General features: G+C 38.5%; 1 long non-coding RNA gene across 2 annotated transcripts; it reads right to left on the reverse strand.

Annotated features, from left to right (window-relative positions):
* Nucleotides 1-2332: 2332 nt before the first annotated feature.
* On the reverse strand, nucleotides 2333-8826 carry LOC123929781. 2 transcript variants are annotated; one of them, XR_006815963.1, is made up of 3 exons: nucleotides 8687-8826; nucleotides 8255-8372; nucleotides 2333-2468 (listed from the first exon to the last, which is right to left on the reverse strand). It is a non-coding gene; the product is annotated as an uncharacterized LOC123929781 (long non-coding RNA). The 2 variants fall into 2 exon arrangements; XR_006815964.1 differs by having other exon boundaries at nucleotides 8255-8421.
* Nucleotides 8827-16819: the final 7993 nt, after the last annotated feature.

Genomic DNA, 16819 nt, shown 5'->3' on the forward strand with positions numbered 1-16819 from the left:
TGTTAATAGTATGAGTAAATGAGTAATTTGTATGAGTAAAATGTAATATATGAGTAATATAATGTCCTCATGACACCAAGAAAATGTACAAGTAGCTAGTCAAAGAATATGAAAGTTGGAAGATTGTTAGGCAGAAAGAAAATAAGGGCTTACCAAATTTCATATATATATATATTTTTTTTTCCCTAACAGAGCAATATAAACAGTTTTATCCTCATCAAGCACAGAGAAAGTTACATTCCTTTTATTTGGTATTCACCTGAATATTTGCTTACAAACAAAATCCAGCTCTGATTAACTAAGTGCACCTGGAAATCATGGCAAAGGTTTTAGGCAGCTCTCTTAATTGCCAGGGAGACTGAAGAAAGAGGTTTAGGCAGAGACAGAGGGAGGCAAATCACAAGCAGAATCCCGAGGGGGGAACATGATTTGTGTGTTTTCACCAGAACCATCATCCCAGGACCCTTGCCAGCGTGGTTGGCACCGCGGCTCTTAACACCATGACCGGCTTTGGGGTCTTAATTACACGGCAGCCCTTGGGAATAAGTTCTGCCTAAAACTGCATCTCCATCTCAAGAGAGTGACCGAAGGTACAAAGCCTTTGGTGGGGACATCCAACTGGCTGGGCTAACGACATTTGCTACCTCTTTGCTGCCAAAAGGATTCCTTCACCATCATCTTGGCCCCACCTGCCTATTGATGGGCTATGTCTGTAGTTTGCAAAACGTGTCCATTCCAGGCAATCAAACACACACACATGCAATGGTACATACACGTCCTCACGTTTTTAAATGTGGTGTTAAGTGAACCCCTTTGGTAGAAAAATAGAAAAGCATTGGGCTATATAAATTATATATATATATATATATATATATATATATATACACACACACACACACAATATTATAAAATAATAATAAATAATATAAATAAACTAAATAAAATATAATAAATAATAAAATAATAAAAATAAATTATATATATATATAATGTCAGGAAGAAAGAGAAAGTAAGGAATGTGTGTGTGTGTGTGTGTGTGTGTGTGTGTGTATATTTTTTTCCTCCCTTTGAGTCAGGCGTTTAGAGCAGCAAATGGGGACTATCACCCTAAGCATGACGGTGAAAGTCAGCACGAGTCCTCTCATTTTCTCACCAGCACATCTTACCCCTCCAGAGGTGGACCCCAGTCACATCGACATTTGGCAAGAAGACCAAATGCAGGATTGCAGAAATGAATGCTTATGTCTCTAACATAATGAGGCTTCAGATTCAGGTTAACCTAAAATGACTCTTTTCCCAGGGAATTTTACCTAAATGTCAAAAACTGTGTGCCAGGCCTGGCTCCAAATATTTTCATTGCCACCCTGATCTGGCCTAGAGACAGGAACATAACTTATAGAGGTTCCAGTTGCAGTGAATATACAGTGAGTCACTTTTATTTTTGTAAGGATTTCCCTGCCAAGTTCTAAAACATGGAAACTTACATTAGCACGCTTGAGACAGCACACAGTGTTTGAGGGCCTTCATTGATTTCTGCTTCTCAACACTCTTGGAAATTTAAAATGGCCCTGATTTTCAACTTTTTAAAATATTATTTTTATTCCTTTGCTAAATCTTGAGGTTTGAAGACGTCAAGATACCATCCATCTATTTTTTTTCTTTATTTAGATAATTTTGCAGTTACTCTACAACTATTCTCCTCTATATCAATGACCAATCCCAGAGAATATTATCTCCAGGATTTTCTGGAAAGATTACATTCTTCTCAAATGTAGATTTTATTCTGATGCTAAAAGTTAGAAAAACGGCTTCAGAGTGGAGACTTTTTAAATTTATTTTATTTTTATTTATTTATTTTGTTTATATATATATTTTAAATTTAATATCTTTGATACTGTCAAACCTCATAAAAACTATTTCAACTCATATCAAGACTACAGGACCCAGCTTACGTATCCAAATGTATGATGTTTCTGAGAGAAGGTTGGTGATGGTTTATTCATTAATCAACAAGTACTTAATGAACTGCCTCTGTACCAAGTACACCTCTAGGCACTGGAAACGTGTCTTTGTGCAATAAAGACAAAATCCTGCCTGCGCTCACCTTCCACTCAGTGGGGAGAGGCAGGAAATAAATAAAACAACCCAGTTACAGGGCAGGTTGCAACATAGTAACTGACGTGCAGCAAAACACACAAGAAGGAGGGAAACGGGTTTGTAACTTTAAATGAGGTGGTTATGAAGGTCTTCCTTCCACTACACCACTTTAACACATGGACTTGAAGAATGTGAGCGATGATGGCCGTGACGTCTGGGCAAAGAACTCTCTGGTCGGAGGAAAGCGCCAGTAGAAATAGCATTTGAATGGCCTGTGAAAAGACCACAGGTTCTAGGGATCAGGTAGGGGTCCGTGTGGCGGCCGAGTGGACACAGCAGGTAGGCGGTGATCGCGTTGGTGGTGAGCATACCTGAAAGACAGTCAATGTCCTGTGACTCAGAAAATGGCATTAAGGGGTGCCTGGGTGGCTCAGTGGGTTAAAGCCTCTGCCTTCAGCTTAGGTCATGATCTCGGGGTCCTGGGATCGAGCCCAGCGTGGGGCTCTCTGCTCAGCAGGGAGCCTGCTTCCCCCTCTATCTCTGTCTGCTGCTCTGCCTGCTTGTGATCTCTGTCAAATAAATAAAATCTTAAAAAAAAAAAGAAAGAAAGAAAATGGCATTAAGCTCCCAAGGCCAAGGAGCACGATGAGATTCTGTCTGTGTTACACACAGCAGAGAAAGGGGAGTTTCAGCAAAAAGGAACCCTCAAGCTCTTCCATCCATGTGGATGGAATGGCGCCATGACACTTTGCACTTTAATTGCATAATGCAATTAAATTGCATTAATTTAAAGCAAGCTCCTAGATGCAAAGATGCCAGGTTAAGAACTGACAGAAAACACTTTTTTCAGATGTTTGTCATCGTTTAAATGTACATATTCTGAAGCCCAAGGAGGGAAGGTTCTGGTTTACTCTACACGATGGAGGTGAGATAGGTTTGAAGTTGGGTGTGAGTGAGTAGCCGGGCTAGCCTCCTGGCAGAGCAGGGGGGTTTGAGGGAAATGCCAGAGACAGACAGCCCTGCTGCTGCCCTAAGAACTGGAGACAGTAAATGCTCCCTATGACATGTCAGAGTTGAGAATTAGAGACTAAAAGTTAGGGGATCACACAGTCTCCCTTCTGAATTCAGTAGCAACACTTTCCCTTGGCCGAGAGTAAGAGTGTGTCAGCCTCTAATCTAACCTTCTCAGCAGATGTCAATAAATGTCTGTTGGATTCATCACTCGGGTTTATGCCATACCTAAGGAAAGTTCCTTGAGGCCCCTTAGTTCCACACCACAACCAAACCGCTCTTGTCTAATTTCTCCCAGCAGCTCTACACAAAAGCTCTCTGTGAAGAATGAAGACTTTGCCAAACTGGGAGCTCCCATTAGTTTTTTCTTAGTTTTATAAACCCATGATCCATCTCGATCCTTTCTTGTCTGATAAGGTTTTGATAGACTTGCTCACAGGTTGACTGGCTTGATCTAGAAACTTGTATTTTGTTTCGTTCTAGGGGTTTTTTTGTTGGTTTGTTTTTGCTTTGGTCTGTTAGCATATCCATAAAAACCTGATGGGCCAAAAGCTATACCTTGATAACACATGGTGCATAAAAAGGGAAGAGAGAAACAAGTATTTCTAAGATTCTGCTGTTTCAAAAATAAAGCGACATTATCTTGGTTATCATTGGTCACTGCTGTTGGAAGCACATTCTTTCACAAACGAAGACAATGACTTTGAAGCAAGTCAACAGCACACGGCTTATCATATGAAATCAGACTGACCGCATTTGAAAATTCATGCTGTTTCCGCTCTCGTATTTTCCAAGCTGAGTTACTCTATCCTGGCTGATAGAGTAATGGGGATTTTTGTCTAGCTCTTTCCTTACAATTCCCCATTACCTCTGTGATATCCCAACTGAAAGATCTTCTCTGCCTATGATTCTCTGTCTTGTTTCTCGAATTCCTCATATCGGTGAGATCCAAGATAATTATCTTTCTCTAATTGACTTATTTTGCTTAGTCATAGGGGAAGGGAGGGAAAAATGAAACAAGATGAAACCAGAGAGGGAGAGGAGCCATTGTAGGCTCTTAATCTCAGGAAACAAAGTGAGAGTTGCTGGAGGGGAGGGGCGTGGGAGGGGGTGTCTGGGTGATGGACACTGGGGAGGGTATGTGTTATGGTGAGTGCTGGGAAGTGTGTAAGACTGATGAATCACAGACCCATACCCGTGAAACAATACATTATAGGATAATAAAAAAAATGGTTATGATGGTAAAGAAAAGACAACAAATTTCTGACTTTTAACACGAAGCAGAAGCCCAAGGTAAGGAAGAGCGGGACACCAAGATAGGGTCAGCTCCTCCCTCTCAGGTGTAGGTGAGGCTAAATACCTTACACCCATCCACACAAGGTCACCTTTATGAACTTGTATTAAGTAACATGGTGATATTCATGAATTATTATTTGAGGACCGGACACAATAATATCTCTTCATTTAGTTATGTTAGAGCTAATAACCAGCAGAGCTGAGATTGGACAGAAGTCCATGTGTCCTCTAAATCCTTGAAATCCACTTTTTCACAATTATGGTCTTTCTTACATTCTTATGCTCTGCCTGGATTCTCCCATTTTTCTGAAAACTTTGATATTCTCAATGCTACTAATTGCAACAGAGGAAGTTCTTTGATAACAGAGCGTATTCTCCTGAATATGGCTGAGAGCCCCGGGCAGGGCATTCTTTTTTTTTTTTTTTTTTAAATCTCTAAGAGTTTATTTATTTATTAATTTAAGAGAGAGAGAGAACTCAGATAAGGGGAGAGGCAGGGAAGAGAGAGAGGGATAAGCAGGCTCCCCACTTAGGGCTTCAATTCCAGGACCCTAGGATCATGACCTGAGCCAAAGGCAGACGCTTCACCGACTGAGCCACCTAGGCGCCCGGGCCTGGCATTTTTAAGCGGTATGGTTGGAGCATCTCCTCAGCATCTAAGAGGATAATCAATATTACCCTCTGCTGTTGAGGGAAGAGCAGAATGTATCAATTTATTTACAGACCTATTCCCATTTTTTAAGCTTGCAGACTTAAAGATATACACATGGAGAAAGAAAAAATAAGAAAATGAGTTAGATATTCACTGCCACTCATGGACTCCCACCCCTCCCCCCTGCCCTTTGAACAGGATTGAACTGTGAATAGCAATTAAACTAAGAACCACCCTGAGTTCTGCATCAGATTCTGGGGACACTGGCAGACTCGTTATCACAGGGCACCTTCTCAGCATTCATGACCAATCCATATTACTTGAAAATCCTTACACAAAATGTGTTTTCATATATGAAATATCATTGTAAATGCAAAACATGCTCATTGAATACTATTAAAAATATACAGAAATTCTAGGGGCACCTGAGTGGCTCAGTTGGTTAAGCACCAGGATTCTTGGTTTCAACTGAGGTCATGATCTCAGAGGTCCTGGGATTGAGCCCCACATGGTCTGGCTCCCCACTGAGTGGGGAGGTCTGTTAGAGATGTTCTTTCTCTCTCTCTCTCTCTCTGCCTCTGCCCCTTCCCTAGCACTCACATGCGTGCTCACTATTTCTCTATGAAATAAATACATAAATATTTTTAAAAATATACAGAAATTCTATTCATAAGCCCATCAATAATAGGTAACATATGCAAACAACCCAAGCACATGCTTTACCAAAATTTTAAATCCTACATTTGAAAATTATAACATGGTATAACACAGCATATAATGCACTTTGGTTTACCATATTGTATAACACACAGTATACAACTTTCTATTTTATCGTAGATGGAACTAACTCATTCTTTTTAATGACTACATGGTATTCTATTAGACTTATCCTCTCTGCAACATTTCCAGTTTACTATTTTTAAAAACAAAGGTGGAATAAACATTTGTATACATATCTTTTTGTTTTTATGTTTCTAAAAGTTGCTAGACTTAGAAAGACCTGCTATGTAGGTGCATTACATAATTCAATAGATATAAGTTGGTTCACCAAAATTTTGATACTTTAAACTTCTACTGATAGTTAGAAGTAAATGAGTAATTTTTTTTCTAAAGTTGTCCAGCTGGGTATGACTTTTTGTGGTCTTTCCAATTGGATGAATAAAACATGATATCTCATTGTTAAATTCAGATAATTCCTTTACTGCAAGTTTGATACTTTTGAGAAATTTTATTAGCAGTGTGTATTTTTCTGTGAATTGCCTATTCATATCTTAATGTAATTTTATTATTGGAATGCAGACTGATTTCTGTCTTCCTGGTTGATTTTTATACACTTAGAGGCATTAATAATTTATTACCACATCTGTTGGAAATATTTTTGCTGGCTTGTCTTTCAAGAGTCACCCTGACTTTTGGTCTTTGTTTATTTGCTTGTTTTTTTGTTATACAAAATGTTAAATTTTAATTCAATTAGAAAAATAAATATTCCCTTTTCTGTTATTTGACTTAATGATATTCTTAAAAAGAACTTTCCACTTAAAATTTATTTTAAAACATCACCTATATTTGCTTTTATTCCATTAAAATCTCTATATTTATATTTAACTACTTGGGACAGAGAGCAAGTTTGGAATTCAAGCTTTAAAACATTTTTGTATTTATTTACTTTTAAAATACTTATACTTAAAGTCTAAGGGCTTTATGTACGGTACAGTACTCTTTCACAGAGCTGTATTTGAGGGTGGATAACATCATGAAGTATTTTTATGAATACGTATTTCACATTTAGCGAATATAACCATGTTAAGTAAATGTATATACACATAAAATTGTACTTATAAAAGTATATATGCATAATTATATTTAATATTAGGATTGTATACCTATATATAAATATAGTCTCATTTATCCATCAAATATTTTAATTTGCCTTGAATTGATATTTTAACCAAAATCTGAATCTAAGAATATTACAAACAGCAAAATTAATTTACACATAGAATTAGAGTTTTACCATTTTATATTTAATGTAGTTAACTGAAATTTTATGTTAGCTTTTCTGTATTCAACAAGTTTTGAAAATCTCTCTTTTTTTTTTAATCAAATTGTTTAAATAGGTTGGTTTCATGGTCTATTTCAGGAACCAACCCCAAGAAACATAAACTTAAGATAAATGGACCTAATTACTTAAAATGATGTATTCTGTCCTTTAAAATTTTTTTCAATATATACTTTATCTCATCCTACTTAATAACATAAACAGACATAACTGAACACACTTGTAAAATAATACCCTCTCCAGTTCATTATCCAGAACACAAACTTAAATCAGTTTATTTTTCAGGTTGATATGTAAATTGATTTTCAAGTGGTGATTTTTTTCATTTCTAATAATTTCCTAATATATTTACTTGCACAAAACCTGAGTGCCCTGTAATACAAAGGTAGCAGTTAACCTCATCCTGTGCTGAGAAAAGTTCAGAAATGTACGTAAAGGAGCCTCAAACAATTGACCTGCGTTGACTTACTTTGAAAACCAAAATTAAGATTAGAATAGCTTTAGACGATGTGATTTTTTTTTTCTCTCTTTTAGCTGCTGCTGTTTTCAGCATACTGGGACCAAGAGAAAAGAGAAATGCTGCTAAATGAATATGATTCTACTCATACTTCACCTAATATGTAGAAATTTGTTAATACTTATTAAGCATCTAAGATCCAATATGTGTTCTAAGAATGGAAAACAACAAGGCTCAACTCCAAAATAAAGGAGAGAGAGGGGGAAAAAAAAGATTACACCAATAAACATTAATTTGAACTCTGTTCTTAAAAAAAAAAAAGCCAGTATTAATCTTAATAAAATAGATCTCATAATTTGTGGCTTCCCCAAAGTTGAATCTTGATCTAATAAACATGTAAATTAGATGAAAATATTTCTCCATGGATATTTGCTTAAGTAGTTTCTAAATATCACTTTATGCAGAAAGACATGGTTTATTTTACTATGTTCTTGCAATTTAAAAAGAAAATTCATATTCCAAAGACTATCTAGAACATCCTTTAAATCGTTTTTTTTTCCCCCCAGCCCTGCGTTTTAAATTAACTGAAAGAAATAAAAAGAAGAGCCAGAGAAAAGCAGAGCAATGACAGGATGATTTTATTTTATGTATGAGTCTAAATGAGATTTTAGAGAATGCATACCATATTCCTTCACTGGATCTGTGTGGTCAAAGACCATTAGGCAACTTTGGAAGATTCCGTAGGGACACCTGGGGCCAGACGTTTCCATCCCACTGGACCGAGTCCACTGTTTGTCTTTCTGCATGGAGAATTAATAAATGTATCAATCTTCTACTAGCGGCCCTGAACTAGGGAACATAAAGGAAATAGAATAAGTGGGGGAAAAAAATCGCACATGTGCCTTTTCCTTCCCCCACCTCCCGATCCTCTCTCTTCTGTGCGTTGAAATTATTTTCCCTTCAGATTTTTTCATATTATTCTTTTTCCTCCCCCCCTTGTTATTAGTTATGTCTCTTAGCATTCCTGACTGCATTGCCCTTTGTCTGACTTAAAGTGATGTCTCCCAACCTGGACGGGGGCTGTAATTTAAAGGAATTAGCCACCTTTGCATACCTCCTGCTCTGAAGATCAGTCAGTGGCCTTGAAGTGTCTGATTTCATTAAATGATTTCAGTTTCAAGGGGGAAAAAAATTAAATGGAAAGTTAAGGAAACTGCAGTCAGGAAACAGGTATGGTGCCAACAGCCTCAGAGCACGGGATTCCGAAAGTCATTTCAACATTTCTGAACTGATAAGCTAATTAATTATTAAAACAGAAACACTCTGAGGGTACCTATGACCAAGGTTATAAATACACTCCTTTTCAATTCCTCTTTCTTTCTTTTTGTGTTCTGTAACTGCAGAGTTTTGCTTTTAAATTGCACCAAGATGATTCCGAGTCGATTACATAGGTTTCAAATCACAGCAAAGAATCAGAGGACCTAAGAAAAAAAATATAAATTGCATTTTTTAAAAAAAGTAACCTTTTTTTTTTAACATTTAAATCTTTGTTTTATACCACCTGGTTCAAGACTCTGCTGCAGCCAAATTTAGAAATATAGTGATAGGTATTGTGTATTCTGATAGATACCAGTATGAAAACTTTGTCCCCCACCTCTCAGCTTAGAACTACAATAGTTGGTTCATCACTCCTGTTACAAATGGCTAGAGAGTAAGAATAGTGAAAACAGAATGAAGCAAAAGTAATGATAATGATTGATAATGATATAAACAGTTCTGTGAATTTATTAATAAGAATTTTTTTGTGTGGGTTCATAGTCTTAAGAACTGGCACCCCAATTCTTCTAAGGCATTCTGTTTTCCTTTAGTCAAACACAATGATTAGTCATTTTGGTGTGAAAACATAGAAAGTGGAGGACAGCACAAATCCAAGAGCTGAACTGCAACGTTATCTCTGTGTTCAGTGTCCTCCTAAAAGGAGAGGAGAAACAAGCTGGGTGTGGTGATTAGATCCGAGAGCTCGGGTTTGTTGAAATGGCCAAGGTACTTTTAAAACACAGAGGTAGAACTACTGAGTTTTGTATAGTTGGCATCACTATTGAAAAAGTCTGTCACGTATATAATATAATATAATATAATATAATATAATATAATATATGTCTTTTGCTATCAGTTCGGTTTTATGTTTCTGTAGAAGTAAGAGAAAAGTACTGAGTGCTTTTCACAGCAGGAAAGGGACAATATATTCAACAGGTTACAATCGGGAAAATTGATTATTTTAATGGGGAGAATTTAATATAAGGAATTGATTAAGAGGGGTTTGGAGGATCACAAGGGCAAACGAGGAGCATGAGGGTAACCATGTTAGAAAATGTTGCAAAAGTAAAATGGCACCAGAGACTTGTTAAAATTGGTGAGACGGATTTTATTCAGATTGCTGCAACCCAGGAGAGAGGCTTCAGGTCAGAAGTGAGCATGACTCCACTGAAGCCAAAGGTGTGAGGGTTTCTAGGTGCTAGAGTGAGCAAAGAAAGAATGCTGGAGAACGTTACAAGGACAATGACATTAAGCCATCTGGGTTTGCTCAGTCGTCACTTACCCAAGTTAGCGTCCCAGCCTCCAACAGAGACAGAGACTGAAAGGGACTATCTTCCTTGATGGTTACATCACACAGGATGGATCCCAGGTTCTTGAAAAAGACATTCTTGAGTTGTAAAATTGACAAAAGACTGGGAGGAGATTCACATCTCAAAGGGGGCAGAAAAAGGAATCTGTCATTGCAAGTGTTCTAAGGTTGATGCTTTCTGAGAAACGAGGTCAGGGATCTATGGTCTAGAAGAAAGCTGTTCAGTCAAGTTGAGGAGAATGTTAGGTCATCGTGGGCGAGATGAAGGAACAAGGGGAAGAAATCACGAAATGTTTCTGAATACTAGAAGCTTGGCAGAGTAGACCATCCAGCTGGGACCCAAACTACAGAGGAAAGGACAGTGCTGGACCCTAGCACCTCTGGAATTCCTGGGAGAACTCTGACATTGGATCCCTATGCAGGTTTCTGAGAAGGGGTTGCTGACCGGTGGCCAACACCTCTGAGGAGGCACGATGGGCTGGTTCTGGGAAATCCTGACAAAGCTGGAAACTAGATTCAAGAAGCTAGAAGAAGTGGTGATCTGGGAGCAGATGACTTTACCTGGATAAAGTGCTATTACCAGGAATGGTGCTTTTGGCAACACGGAACAAACCAGAAGAAGAAAGTCTCCTGCTCCTCTCCTAGGTTTTTCATCGCCATTTACTCTTATCTACTGCAGAGTATCAAGCAGAAAGGCAGCTGGCAAAAAGGAAGGAAGGAAGGAGGAAGAAAGGAGGGGAGGGAAGACAGAAGGAGGGGAAGGAGGGAGGGTAGGAAGGAAAGAAGGAAGGAGGGAGGGAGGGAGTGAGGAGGGGAGGAATGAATGAATGAATGGAGGGAGGGAGGAAGGAAAAACAGAGTCAAAGAAATGCAGTATGCACAGTGTCATAGGGCAGAGTGTTAGAGGTTCTACTTGGAGATGAGAGACAATAACTTAACATGTGACCACCCAGAAGGGTAGCAAACCATCCATAAACTGAACCAAGTCAGCAGAATCAGGAATTAAGAGCTTGTAGGGATTGGTCTATCCAAACCCTTGCTTCCCAGCCCTAACCTGTGACTCCATGTAGAGACTAGAAGACATAGAAGATGGAAGTCCCTGGTCAAGGGGAGTAGAATTCCAGTGGGCTTTGTTTGACTCTCACAAGACAAGTGTACCAGTATGGGTCCAAACAGGAGATAGAGAGTACACAAAAGTTTCGTTTCGTTTTAACATTTTATTTATTTATTTGAGAGAAAGAGAACATGAGCAGGAGAAGGAGCACGGGGGAGGGAGAGAGACAAGGAGACTCTGTGCTGGGCTCGGGACTCCACATGGGGCTCAATCCCAGGACTCTGAGATCATGACCCGAGCCCAAACCAAGAATCCGATGATCAACCAACTGAACCTCCCATGTACCCCATACACAATAGTTGTTTAAAAAGCTAGAATGATTACTTTTAAAAAGGACCTTGTGTATTGTAAGCTTCCTTAAGCATTTGGGTAGATAGATAGTCATATCACAGTGATGCCAAGAATATAAAACTGTGTACTTAAAAGGAAGAACTGAGAGTTCTGGCTGTGTGGTTGGGGTGACCATCACCGGATGTTGTCACACTCACACTGTTCACACATGTACAGCTGTGGAAACCAACAGAATTTCAACAGGATAATTTGGTTGACTTTTGTTTATACAGTGATAACTAACCTTTCGTTGAGACTACAAAGCAGCAGAAATAAATTTTCTTTTTTCTTTTTTTTTTTTAAGATTTTATTTATTTATTTGACAGAGATCACAAGTAGAAAGAGAGGCAGGCAGAGAGAGAAGAGGAAGGAGGCTCCCTGCTGAGCAGAGAGCCCGATGCATGGCTCAATCCCAGGACCCTGGGATCATGACCTGAGCAGAAGGTAGAGACTTTAACACACTGAGCCACCCAGACACCCCAGAAATAAATTTTCTAAGACAAATTTTAAAAGAAAACTAAAATAATATTGGAAGTGCAAAGATATCTAACCGTTTAATCTCATATGTCAAGTAATTGGAGACACACTAACCCATGCATGCAGGACAAACTTTATGCTTATGAGAGTTAGTACATAGTCAAAGGGACAGAGTATCTTCCAGTCAATACCCCACCCGAACCAAAATATACTGATCCAACCAGAGACACACATTTTTGTTAGACATTGTCATCATTCCAAAAGGGTTAACATGTGTTAGTACATTCTCAAATGTTTACTTCCTCTGCATACGCCATTCCCCCCACATATTTATTCCCCATATGTGTTTGGTAACTTTAATTAATGGCTCTTTGCTTCCTTAATACAGAAACTGAAATTAGCTGTTGCCCTTCTTGGCCCTGTTTTGTGAAATGCTAATAGTGTTCATTCTGTGGCTTGGTCCGTAACAGAAGAGGAAATTGGAGATCTTGTTGATTAGCTAAGTAATCACATCAACCCAATTTTATTCATCCAACCTGCCATGTTTCCCCGGTCGAAAGCCTGCTTGCACTCATTCTTTTATTCTACATTTAATAAGTGCTTACTGGATAACAAATATGGCTAGATGATTTTTCTGCTTGAATTTTCTCAAGAGTTGATTTTAATTTTTTGTGTTATTTGTGTTCCAGGCTTCAACAGTATCTATGGTGAATAAGGGAAGACGAGTAGACAGTTAAGGAAATTCAGAAAACAATTATTTTGAAGGACAGAAAAAAATGCGTGCTCGGCCATAGTGTACATTTTGAACCAAGCAGTTTTGGGTTCCTGGGTTCCAATTCATCTGATATCAGCACAAATCCTGTGTTTCAGGATACGGGCTGGCACGTACTTCACTGTTAACGTAAATGAAAAAAGTGGGCTTTGGCACACTTTTACATTTGTGCATTTCTCTATCCCTAAGCAAAAATTGGGGGGCGCCTGGGTGGCTCAGTGGGTTAAAGCCTCTGCCTTCGGCTCAGGTCATGATCCCGGGGTCCTGGGATCGAGCCCCGCATCAGGCTCTCTGCTCAGCAGGGAGCCTGCTTCCTCCTCTCTCTCTGCCTGCCTCTCTGCCTGGTTGTGATCTCTCTCTGTCAAAAAAAAAAAAAAAAAAATTGGCTTCTGGGAGTAGAATGTGCAGGGTGTGGCTAATTAGCATCTATTAACTTCTACCTTTCACTCCAGAGAGGAGGAGACCTACAGTATGTTTGCTGATAATGTTTTCCTTATTGAGATGCTTATATTTATGCTTTATTTTGCTATATATTCAAATGCACGACTGGTGCTAAGTCATCTATAATTAAGCAAGTCTTTCAAATGTAGAATTTCATGTTCCTTATGTTTTAGTTCTTTCATCCTGCATGAATAAATAGTATTTTTGATAGTTAATTTTATTGAGCCCATATCCTAGGCCACACAATGCTCTAATCACACTTTCAGTGAATCAGCTCATTCAGTCTTTACAACACCTGCCTACCTACCTATGAGGTCAGCACTACATCTTGATTAAGTGAGTAATTTGCCTAAGACTGTACCATAAATCTTATGCCTATTTGACCATCACTGTCTCCAACAGTTAACAAGTATTGGCAGATTTCCATGCAATCGTGCTCAATACACTTTTGTGTATGTCATCTCATTTATTCCTCAAGGAATCCATATATTTTTTTTAAAGATTTTATGTATTTATTTGACAGGCAGAGATCACAAGTAGGCAGAGAGGCAGGCAGGGAGAGGTGGAAGCAGGCTCCCTGCTGAGCAGAGATCCAGATGCAGGGCTTGGTCCCAGGACCCTGGAATCATAACCTGATCCGAAGGCAGAGGCTTTAACCCATTGAGCCACCGAGGCACCCCCACAGGAATCCATATATTAAAGGCTCTGTGAAAATGAGAGTATTGAGGCCAAGACTGATAAGTGAGCTCATACAGATAGTCAGCAGTGAAGGGGACATTTGAACCGGGTCAAATTGCCTCCAGACGTTGGGCTCTGGATCAATTGGCTTCACCAGAATAAACAGCAAGAGAAAACCTGATTTTTTCAGAAATGTTGTCTACATCAGTAAAGCAAAAAAGAGAAAAGAATGACCATCATTTCTATTTTGGTAATAGAAAGGAAAAATCTAGGGTTTAGAACAAATAATGGTATTCTCTCTACAGAGGACCTCAGTGTGGTGTAGGTCAAGGTTGGTTCATTTGAGAAACCACCATGGAGAAATTAAAGCAAATGGGAAAACAAACAAAAAAGGGCACCGATTGTCTGCCTAGGATAGTGAGGTCTGTATTATGCTTAACGCGGGGACAAGCCCGATGGTTCTCAGTCAATGTCTCTTTTTCTTCCTATCCCAATACTCAACACTGAAGAAAATTGCAGGGTGGGATTATCTAGTGCATTGGATTAATCACCAAATAAACCATAGGGCTTGGATAATAGAGAGAAGTCTGACCTTCCTGTCCTCGGGAACAAAAAAATGGATATCTAAGAAAAGATAAGAAGGTTCAGGGGAAGAATTAATGAAGCAATCATGATCCATGGATAATGAAGATGAAGAAATTCTAGAATTATACCTCACAAGCCCCAGGAAGGGTCACAGAATTTTAAGGCATTTGTCTCCATTCTCATCCCATCCTGTTTGAACCTCCCCTTGTGCTGCCCCATCTGTAGGTTTTCTGATACCCAAGGGCAGTTATGTTTTCTTTCTCTTTTGGCGTCTTGTAGATTTTACGTTCATCTCTTGAGGCACATTGAGGTGATCTGCCAAATAACTCTTTTTGGCAAAAAGAGGACGCTGGGTTATTACTCTTTGGTCCAAATGAGCCAGACTGACTGTCTACACTGTGGGAATATGTCAGATAATTACTTTAACCATGTCTTTCCCTTTAGCTGTGTATACATGGTCCTCATCTTCTAGATAAACTTGGTTAAACCTCATATTGAATAATTACTGGCAAGTAGCCATGTGCCCAGAGTAATTTCATGTTCATCTTTGGTTTCTACAGGGTGCTAGTGACAAAAGCAGGTTTTGTTTATAGTTATGTTAAAAGGATTTTCTTTTCATAATTTAACAGAAAATCTCTAAAACATGAAGAAAAGAGCACTCAATTAAGTGTGGGTGGTTTTCAAATTTTCCTTGGGAATCACAGACACATTGCTAAGAGGAGGCTGATGTAGGTTAGCTTTTAGAAACAGAAAGGAAGTAGAAACGGTACCACATTGCTCCTGCCTGACAAATCGAGTAAGTGTCATTACATTTAAATCATGTCTTCTGATGTAATGTCCATCTCTCTTTTGAAAGTAAGGACCAGAGTTGTTGCATTTTATTACAGAAGATAAACAATTTGATTTCCCACGAATTGCTGTGTTTTGCAATTGTAGAGAGAGCAAAGAAAGAAGAAAGAAAGAGAAAGAAAGAAGACAAAAGGCAAATTCTGACTGTGTTTTATATTGGTTTTAGAACCAGAAGCAAGGATTTAAATATATCTCTCTTCTTTTCTTGTGAAGATACAAATCATTACCATCCCAATCTTGCAAAGCCTGTTTAGGAGGTTTAAATTAGATCACATAGAAAATGACTTTATAAACTGTCAAACACCAAATGCGAAATGTTCTTCCCTAATTATCAGAAAAGATGTTTTAAACTGGTTTAAGGTTTGCATGCATTTCAAGAACAGAACAAAAAACACATCATGTTGGGGTAGAATGGATTAGGGTGGCAAGAAAATGTCAGTCAAGAGACAGACAGCCCTGGGAATAATTAAATCAGAAAGAAAGCCACCCTCATGCAAAATTATACTTTCCTCTCTTTCACTGCCACAAAGGAAACCTAGGAATTCCAGAGAAAAGAGAGAGGAACATGAGTCGCAAGCAAATTTGTGATGTGTATGAACCCCTCCATGCTCTTAGATCAGAATTTGCCTTGCAGGACCTCTCCAGAGTACATGAATTCGAGTTCTTTTTAATTAAAATATATTTGACAGGTAACATTTTATACAATCGAAGTGTACAACATGTCGATTTGACACGTGTCTATATTTATAAATTGATTGTAATCGTAGCCATAGTTAATACCCCCATCCCGTCATCTAATTACCATTTCCTTTGTCTGGGGAATTACTAAGATCTAGTCTCTTAGCAAGTCTGATGACATGATGCAACATTGCCTGTATTCTCTCTACTGTGCATTACATCTCCAGGACTTCCTTGTCTTACAAGTTTGTACCCTTCAACAATATCTCTCCTATTCCCCACCATCAGCCCTGGTAACCCCTATTTTACTGTTTGCATGACTTTGGCTTTTCTAGATTCCACATATAAGTAATACAGTGGTTGTCTTTCTCTGACCTATCTCACTTAGCATAATGTCCTTGAGGTCTATCTTGATTGTTACCAACTGGTAGGTTTTCCTCCTTCCTCATGGCCAAGGAATATTCCACTGTGTGTGTGTGTGTGTGTGTGTGTGTGTGTGTGTAGTTCTATATTTATTATATATGTATATATCATCTAAATCCATACCTATCTATTTGCATATATACCTATATGCATATCTATACCTATTCATATCTACCTATATGCATATATAGTGTGTACAGATAATATAGTCATATGTGTATTATATATGTATATCCATATCTATCTATGTTGCACAGGGATAGATAGATATAGT

Source organism: Meles meles, chromosome 18 (genome assembly GCF_922984935.1).
Source record: "Meles meles chromosome 18, mMelMel3.1 paternal haplotype, whole genome shotgun sequence".
Classification (NCBI taxonomy): Eukaryota; Metazoa; Chordata; class Mammalia; order Carnivora; family Mustelidae; genus Meles; species Meles meles.